This window comes from Bos grunniens, chromosome 4 (assembly GCF_055505025.1).
Source record: "Bos grunniens cultivar Pamir isolate PY7600 chromosome 4, Bosgru_T2T1.0, whole genome shotgun sequence".
Taxonomy (NCBI): domain Eukaryota; kingdom Metazoa; phylum Chordata; class Mammalia; order Artiodactyla; family Bovidae; genus Bos; species Bos grunniens.
In genome coordinates this window covers 369-10,000 of record NC_141168.1, presented here as the reverse complement: position 1 = coordinate 10,000, position 9,632 = coordinate 369, and the positions used below count along the sequence as shown (strand labels likewise).

The following is a 9,632-nucleotide window of genomic DNA, read 5'->3' as shown; positions in this document are numbered from 1 at the left end:
CGGTCGACCAGCCGGCCCGTCGGCACTTGGCCTCCGGGGGGCGGGCCGGCCCGGTCGACCAGCCGGCCCGTCGGCACTTGGCCTCCGGAGGGCGGGCCGAGCCCGGTCGACCAGCCGGCCCGGCGGCACTTGGCCTCTTCCTGGTCAGCTCTCGGATCGATGTGGTCTTACGGGCTCGAGTTGGCCCCGGCGGGCTGAGCCGCCAGATGGACCCGCTCTCTGACGTTTGCATTTTCTTTCCAGATGAATCGAGCTGGTTGGTTGAGGTTATGTGTGTGATGAGTGTGTGCTTTTGCCTTTTGTTTCATCGCCACAATACGAGTGCGCATTTCTAACGTGAAGGTCTTTATTTGTCATGCTGAACGTTGTTTTTGCTGAAAGAGTTCGGGGACGGGGACGGGGACGGGGACGGGGACGGGGACGGGGTCACAAAAGGGGTTTCTCCTGGCACACCCAAGGAGTGGTGACAGGAGCGGGGAAGATGGCGAGTTATTTTTCGGGGCGGGAGGTCGCGCCGCCTGACGTTGGCCTGAGGTCCCTCTCGCCTGGGAGTGCATTCCGCTGCCCCGTGGGTGGGGTGGTCGAGAATCCTTCCCCTCCCCCCCGCCTGTCCCCGCTCCCCGCGTCCGTCGTACCTCGCCCAGGGACGTCCTCGAGAAGTGTCGGCGTGTCCTCTTTTCCTGTCCGCGTCGCTGACTGAGCGGAGAAACTGCGCCCTAGGATGGGCCCCGTCTTGGCAACGAGTCCCTGCTGGTCTCCCTCGGAGCTTCTAGGCTGCGGCCGGCTCTCCGGACAGCGGGTTGGTTGTCGGGCGCCACCTGCCTGTCGGTCGCTTTTTTTAGAGGGTCCTGCAGGGGGGGCGGGAGGACCACGGATGGAGCAGGCAGGCGGGGCCGGCGAACTCTTGAATGCCCTGGGGCTGTGGAAGGAGGCTGTGGGGGGAGGGGAGGGGCACCTTGGGCCACAGGTCAACGGGGCGGGATGGGTTTAGCCCCCTTGGGCTTTTTTAGGTTTGGATTGGAACTCTCGTGTGGGGAAACTTGATCCATTTTGGAGGACAGCTATTTTGAACCCAAGGGAGCTGACTTCCTTCTTTGGGGCCTTGTCTCCCCCTTGGCATGTGGGGGCTTTTCCGTCTCCCGCCAAGGATTTCAAACGACAGAGCACGCGGATCCACTTGCTCCAGTCAGGTTCAGGGGCAGAGCGCGAGGATTCAAAGCTGGCTTGGGGACAGCAAGTCGCGCCCCTCGCCCCCCGCCGCCAGCTCAGAACACCCCCCTGTCTGCCTGCCAAAAGACCAAGTGCGGGCTGGTGGTGGCAGAGTCACCTGTCACGGACGGGAGTGGTCTGGATCGCGGAGGTGATGAACGCGCTCAGGAAACACAAGCGAATGATGCGGGATATCCATCCATGCACGTTTCTCTGTCTCCGCCCGCCCGCACACCACACCCCCCACGTGCATACCCACACACACACACTGCGTCCTCCTTGGCGCCTGGCTGCGTCTCTCTGTCTCTGCCCGCACCACCTGCAGGCACACACCACACACACACCCACACACCCCCCCACCCCCACACGGCGTGCACACACGCATCCCCCCTCCCCACACAGCCCATAAACACCCCGCCCCCCACACGCACACCCCCGCCCCCCACACCACACACACACACACACACACACACACACACACACACACACACACACACACACTGCGTTGTCCTTTGCCTGGCTGTGTCTCTCGGCCTCTGTCTCTGCCCCCGCACCCACCCATGCCGCCCACACCACACACACCCCCCCCCCCCCCACACACACACACGCAGGGCCCTTCACACCACACCCACCCACCCACCCACACACACACGCAGGGCCCTTCACACCACACCCACCCACCCACACACACACACAGAGCGTTGTCCTTTGCCTGGCTGTGACGCTCTGCCTCTCTGCCCACACACCACATGCATTCCCCCCCGCCCCCCCCCCACCCACCCACCCACACGCACGGCCCTACACATCACATCGGCCACACACCACCCACCCCCACCACCCCCTCCCCGCCCCCCCAACACACACACTGCGTTGTCCTTTGCCTGGCTGTGTCTCTCGGCCTCTGTCTCTGCCCCCGCACCCACAGGCGGACGCCACACGCACACACCCATGCCGCCCACACGGCCCCCCGTGGCAGCTATACACAACACACTCACACCACACACCTACCCCCTCCCCCCATACACACACACACACACACCCCCACACACCCCCCCACCCCCACACGGCGTGCACACACGCATCCCCCCCCACACACACACACAGCCCATAAACACCCCGCCCCCCACACGCACACCCTCTCCCCCACCACACACACGCAGGGCCCTACACACCACACACACACACACACACACACTGCATTGTCCTTTGCCTGGCTGTGACGCTCTGCCTCTGCCCACACACCACATGCATGCCCACACGCACGCGCGCGCGCGCGCACACACACACACACACTCTCACACCCCGCCCCGCCACCCCACACCACACACACCTCCCCCGCCCCGCCCCCCGCCCCCACACACACACTTTGTTGTCCTTTGCCTGGCTGTGTCTCTCGGCCTCTGTCTCTGCCCCTGCACCCACAGGTGCACGCCACACACACACACCCATGCCGCCCACACCACACACACACACCCCGCCCACACGCAGGGCCCTTCACACCACACCCACACACCCACCCACACACACACAGCGTTGTCCTTTGCCTGGCTGTCTCTCTCGGCCTCTGTCTCTGCCGCCCCGCACCCACAGGCGCACCCCACACGCACACACCCATGCGGCCCACACGCGCCCTCGTGGCACCTATACACAACAAACCCACACCACACACCAACCCCCCCCCCCCACCCCAAAACACTCACACGGCCACACACACCACCCACGCACTACCACCTGAGCATGCCACAACGCCACACACTGCCTCGCCCCCCCCCCCCCCAACACACAGACACCCGGCCCACACCACACACATACGCACGCCCACGCGCGCACACACACACACACACACACACACACACAGCGTTGTCCTATGCCTGGATGTGACGCTCTGCCTCTGCCCACACACCACATGCATGCCCACACGCACGCGCGCGCGCACACACACACACACACTCTCACACCCCGCCCCGCCACCCCCACACCACACACACCTCCCCCCCACCTGGCCACACACACACACACCTCCCCCCCCCCCGGCCCCGCCCCGCCCCCCCCCCCCCACACACACTTTGTTGTCCTTTGCCTGGCTGTGTCTCTTGGCCTCTGTCTCTGACCCCGCCCCCCCAGACCCGCATCCACAGGCGCACGCCACACGCACACACCCATGCCGCCCACACCACACACACAGCCCGCCCACACACACGCAGGGCCCTTCACACCGGCCACACACCACCCACCCCCACCACCCCCTCCCCGCCCCCCCAACACACACACTGCGTTGTCCTTTGCCTGGCTGTGTCTCTCGGCCTCTGTCTCTGCCCCCGCACCCACAGGCGGACGCCACACGCACACACCCATGCCGCCCACACGGCCCCCCGTGGCAGCTATACACAACACACTCACACCACACACCTACCCCCCCCGCCCCATACACACACACACACACACACACACACACACACAGGGCCGCACACTCTCCACCCACGGAACACCACCTGGGCATGTCACAGACACGCCACACATGCCTCACCCCCCCCCCACCCCGCCCCACTCTGTGTGTTCCTGTCCCCTCTTTTTCTCCTTCCTTCCTCTGTCGTCGTCCCTCTGCCTCTCGCTCCCCTCCCTCCACCTTCACAGGACAGAGTGCCTTTAAGATGAGTCTGCCTGTTGTAAATACACCCTGGACATGATGATTGCTACAGTCTGACCTGTCGCGCCTGTAACCTGGGGTGGCGGGGGGTTGTCAAACGTCCTTGGTACGCTAGGGATAGCTTTCTCTGTGGAAGGTGGAAGCCTCCCTTCCGTCCCTCACTGAAGCCAGGCAAACCGACCACAACTCAAAGCAATGGTGTTTGCCACGTGGGGCATACCTTCCATGGTCTTTACTGATGGACACGCTTCACCCAAAGCTCTTGCAAAGTTCTTCAGAACTGTCAGTCTTCCAGTCACCCGCCACCATCAGGCGAGGTGTAGAGAACCGATGGAAAAACTGGAGGAATGACTTCCTCCATGGGGTTGGATGAACTGAGGAACAGGAGGCTGAAGTGGATGCCTGACTTCTTGAGGAAAAGAGGATGGGGGGGGGGGGGGGGGGGCTGGGGCGGGGGGAGGAAGGGCAGGACGGTCCACTTAGGAGGGCTGGTTGCACATGGACACATAAACTGTACATCCAAAGAATCCACAAGCACCTACTATATACTATGCCAGCACGGGAAAGTAGACGTATGATGTTGCATGAACCTCTCCAAGGGAAAAGACTGAACACCTGAAACGAACACGACTTTGGAAACCCACCCTGGGCTTCATTTCTGCCGTGAGGGTGCTGTCGTGTGCATATCTGAGGGGATGGATATGTCTCCCGGCCATCTTCATTCCAGCTTGTGCTTCATCCAGCCCAGCGCTCCTCATGATGTGTACTCAGCGTGTACATTCAGTAAGCAGGGTGACGATAGACAGCCTTGATGGACTCCTTTCCCTTATTTGGAACCAGCCTGTTGGGTTCTACGTCTAGTTTTCACTGTTGCTTCCTGACCTGCAGAAATACAGAGTCCTCTTTTTTTTTTTTTTTTTTTTTTTAATTCCCTAACCTGAGTGAAAAGCGAGAGAGACAGAGAGAAGACAGATGGAGGGACGGGCGGGCGGACAGGCAGGCAGGCAGGCAGGCAGGAAAAAGAAAGAAAGAAAGAAAGAAAGAAAGAAAGAGAGAAAGAAAGAAAGAAAATAATGAAAGGACCTACCGTTCCACCTGTTGCTTTCCAGATACAAAGGGAAAAACAAAGGACCGAAAAGGACACGAGGTTTAAAATGGGAATTTGGAAAGATGGACATCCCCTTGGTCGCTTCATACAGCACCCCTCTCAGCAGAAGGGAATCGTCTCTCTTTTTCTCTCGACCTGGTCCTTCCAGACTTCAGAAACTCTCCGTGGAGGATTCTTATCTCCTTGGCCAGAGTGATTGCCACACGTTCCTTAGGGGCCCAGAGGATGTTTCCGTGAAACGGGGGTACACACTTCCGGATAGGAGAGTCGTGTCCTATATATGTGTGTGTGTGTGTGTGTGTGTGTGTGTGTGTGTGTGTGTGTGTGTGTGTGTGTGTTGCTTTGCGTGTGGTTCTTCACCCGAGAGGGGGACTGGAGCCTGAAGTGTTCCGAGCTGCCTCCGTTATCAAACAACCCTCTCTCGGGGGGGAGGGACCAACGTCCCATGTTCTCTTGCCCTTCTGACGGAGAACTCAAAAGGCCCTGTGCCTGAAGCCCTGCGGATGGAAGCTAGAGGACTTGGTGAATGTTTCTGACGGAGCTTCCCTGGTGGCTCACACGGTCAAGAGTCTGCCTGCGATGCAGGAGACCCGGGTTCCATCCCCGGGCCAGGAAGGCCTCCTGGAGAAGGACATGGCAACCCGCTCCAGGGCCCGACCCTGACGTCTAAAAATCAGCCTCCTAGACTGCCTCTCCCTCTGCCGACTGGTTTCTCGAATCCGCTCCAGGGATGAACCTGTGTGTTTCCTTGGTTTCCCTACAAGTGCCTCTGAGGGAAAAAAAAACACACACACACACACAAAACCTGATGGCTTGCACCCCAGGCCTGCTTTCCCGCACCCGTCCATCGACATCACGGCCTCCTGAGAGGAGATACGATCACTGTTTCCCTGAACGGAGGATCTGTGCTCAGAAACTCTTGCCATGACACGGAGGCCCCTACGAACTAACCTATTTCGTCCCTCCCTCCTCCTTCCCTCCTTCCTTCCTTCCTTCCTTCCTTCTGGATTTTTTTTTTTTTTTTCCTTTCTTTTTCTCTCACGTCCATGCACACGCACACGCACACGCGCCGTCTCTCATGTACACGCGTACATGCACGCACTCACACACACAGTCACCAGCTCAGCTTTTCATGGGTTCCAGGCAAGTGTCAAGAGGAGGGAAAACTGGTGGGGTCCGGAGTAGGCCGCCGTCCCCACCCCACCCCACCCCACCCCACCCCACCCCACCCCACCCCACCCCACTGCACGTGAACCTCCGTGCCCTGTGGAGTGTTTTGGAGTCAAGTGACTTAAGAGCCGGCCAGCGCCAGAGGAACGCTCTGCCCCTCCCTCCTTTTCTGTCCCTCTGAAGGCAGGCAGGGAGGAAAACCTCCTCCCACGGAGGGGAAGATGTCAAGGGACGGTGGCTGTTTCCACGCACGTCCGTGATCCTCACACGCGTGAGCGGGGTTTCCTGGGTTACCAAAAGGAGGAGACTCCTTTGGCCTGACACGAGGCGAATCTGTCCCTCGGCCTCCCTCCCCACCCCCCAGCCCCCTTCCTCCGCGCGGTGCCGAAGGGGCCGTCTCAAGGTGGAGACATGGAATGGCTGGGTGGGGCGGATCACCATTCAATAGAGAGAAGCTCGAGGCGAAGTCAGAGGCTCTGACTTGACTGGAAAGCTTTCTGCATTTGAATGAAGCTATCCGGCGAGGCCCTGCAGGGGGAGGGTGGGGGAAGGTGGGGGTGGGGCCCACAGACAATAGCCCCTGCCTGCAGGGCCTGCTGGCCTGCCGGCCTGCCGGCCTGCCGGCCTGCCGGGCTGAGGGGGCCCTTTGGCGGCGGCGGCGGCGGCGGCGGCGGCGGCGGCGGGGCCACGACCCCGACTCCTGCAACTCGATCCCTTCAAGGAAACTTCTGGGGTGACTCCTGTCCAGGGAATACATCCAGATGGGCCTGTTTCTGAAAAACGCCCGAGTCACAGTTGTGACAGGTTCTCTGGATCTCTTGACACATGGATTGACCTGCACCCTCCCATCCTGTCAGACCCTTTGGACACGCTTGAAGAGGTCTTTGGCCTCGGCCAGAAAACAAGCCGAGATAAACAAATACGTTTTTTGTCTGTGTTTTTGAACAGGGCGGAAAATGATGCGTGGCCGTGGATTGGAGAGAAACCTACGCCTCTCACACGCCTGAAGGCAGGAAGTTCTCAGGGGGACGGAACCTGCCTTCACTTCTCAGGGGGACTGGGACGGTCCCCTCGCCTCGCGCGCCGCCCCCCCCCGCCCCCCCCCCCCCCGACCCCGACCCTTAGCCCAGCCCCCCCACTCCCGTCTCCCTAACCTCACACTCCCCCACCCCACCCCCATCCCGGCCACCGAGGGGGGCCCGGGGAGGGATGGCTGTCTCAGCCCCGGTTCTGAGATGTCACTTGTGAAACCGCTCTAGGCCGAGATGCCAGATGGCCGCCCTGCCGCTTGGTGTCCGTCTCCATCACCCATGCCCGAAAGGCACGTGAGATCACGGACAGCACATCAGATCAGATCAGATCAGATCAGTCGCTCAGTCGTGTCCGACTCTTGGTGACCCCATGAAGCGCGGCACGCCAGGCCTCCCTGTCCATCACCAACTCCCGGAGTTCACTGAGACTCACGTCCATGGAGTCAGTGATGCCATCCAGCCATCTCCTCCTCTGTCGTCCCCTTCTCCTCCTGCCCCCAATCCCTCCCAGCATCAGAGTCTTTTCCAATGAGTCAACTCTTCGCATGAGGTGGCCAAAGGACTGGAGTTTCAGCTTTCGCATCAGTCCTTCCGAAGAAATCCCTGGGTTGGTCGCCTTCAGAATGGACTGGTTGGATCTCCTTGCGGTCCAAGGGACCCTCAGGAGTCTTCTCCAACACCACCATTCTCTCAAAAGCATCCATTCTTTCGGCGCTCAGCCTTCTTCGCGGTCCAACGCTCACATCCATACATGACCACAGGAAAAACCGTAGCCTTGACTGGACGAACCTTTGTTGGCAAAGGAATGTCTCTGCTTTGGAATATGCTATCTAGGTGGGTCATCACTTTCCTTCCAAGGAGTAAGCGTCTTTTAAGTTCATGGCTGCAGTCACCATCTGCAGTGATTTTGGAGCCCAGAAAAATAAAGTCTGACACCGTGTCCACTGGTTCCCCATCTATTTCCCATGAAGTGATGGGACCGGATGCCGTGATCTTCGTTTTCTGAATGTGGAGCTTTAAGCCCACTTTTTCACTCTCCTCTTTCACTGTCATCAAGAGGCTCTTGAGTTCCTCTTCACTTTCTGCCATGAGGGTGGTGTCATCTGCACATCCGAGGTGATTGATAGTTCTCCCGGCAATCTTGGTTCCAGCGTGTGTGTCTTCCAGTCCAGCGTTTCTCATGATGTTCTCTGCGTATACGTTAAATACACAGGGTGACGATAGACAGCCTTGACGAGCTCCTTCTCCTATTTGGAACCAGTCTGTGGTTCCATGTCCAGTTCGAACTGTTGCTTCCTGACCTGCGTACAGATTTCTCAAGAGGCGGGTCAGGTGGTCTGGTATTCCCATCTCTTCCAGAATTTTCCACAGTTTACTGTGATCCACACCGTCAAAGGCTTTGGCATAGTCAAGAAAGCAGAAATAGATGCTTTTCTGGAACTCTCTTGCTTTTTCCATGATCCAGCGGAGGTTGGCAATCGGATCTCTGGTTCCTCTGCCTTTTCGAAAACCAGCTTGCACATCAGGAAGTTCACGGTGCACATATTGCTGAAGCCTGGCTTGGAGAATTTTGAGCATGACTCTACTAGCGTGTGAGATGAGTGCAAGTGTGCGGTCGTGTGAGCATTCTTTGGCATTGCCTTTCTTTGGGATCGGAATGAAAACGGACCTTTTCCAGTCCTGTGGCCACTGCTGAGTTTTCCAAATGTGCTGGCATATTGAGTGCAGCACTTTCACCGCATCATCTTTCAGGATTTGGAAGAGCTCCACTGGCATTCCATCACCTCCACTAGCTTTGTTCGTAGTGAGGCTTTCTAAGGCCCACTTGACTTCACATTCCAGGATGTCTGGCTCTAGGTCAGGGATCACACCATCGTGATTATCTGGGTCGTGAAGATCGTTTTTGTAAGGGTCTTCTGTGTATTCTTGCCATCTCTTCTGAATATCTTCTGCTTCTGTTGGGTCCATACCATTTCTGTCCTGTATCGAGCCCATCTTTGCATGAAATGTTCCTTTGGTATCTCTGAGTTTCTGGAAGAGATCCCTAGTCTATCCCATTCTGTGCTTTTCCTCTATGTCTTTGCATTGATCGCTGAAGAAGGCTTTCTTATCTCTTCTTGCTATTCTTTGGAACTCTGCATTCAGATGTGTGTATCTTTCCTTTTCTCCTCTGTTTTCGCTTCTCTTCTCCTCACAGCTATGTGTAAGGCCTCCCCAGACAGCCATTTTGCTTTGTGGCATTTCTTTTCCATGGGGATGGTCTTGATCCCTGTCTCCTGTTCAATGTCACGAACCTCATTCCACAGTTCACACGGACAGCACGTAGCGCGCCCAGAACACACAACAGGATCCTCCTGAACCCAGAACGGCGATTGTGATGGATCCACGTGGAGGGCGTCGATATCCCCACCTGATGCGTGAATAGGAGTCACACAGACTCGATGGGTTTGAGCTTGGATGGGGTGCC

The 9,632-nt window shown here is 58.4% G+C and overlaps 1 long non-coding RNA gene across 2 annotated transcripts in view; it reads left to right on the top strand.

The window, feature by feature from the left end:
• The window catches only part of LOC147373333 (uncharacterized), a 24,295-nt gene extending 16,190 nt beyond the window's left edge, over positions 1 to 8,105 (top strand). Inside the window, exons 2-3 of one of the 2 annotated variants that reach the window (XR_015161807.1) lie at positions 7,083 to 7,143; positions 7,394 to 8,105. This is a non-coding gene — a long non-coding RNA (uncharacterized LOC147373333). Of the gene's footprint in view, positions 1 to 7,046; positions 7,144 to 7,393 lie in introns of those variants that run through there. The other variant, XR_015161806.1, reaches the window with a different exon arrangement.
• The last annotated feature ends 1,527 nt before the right edge of the window (positions 8,106 to 9,632 follow it).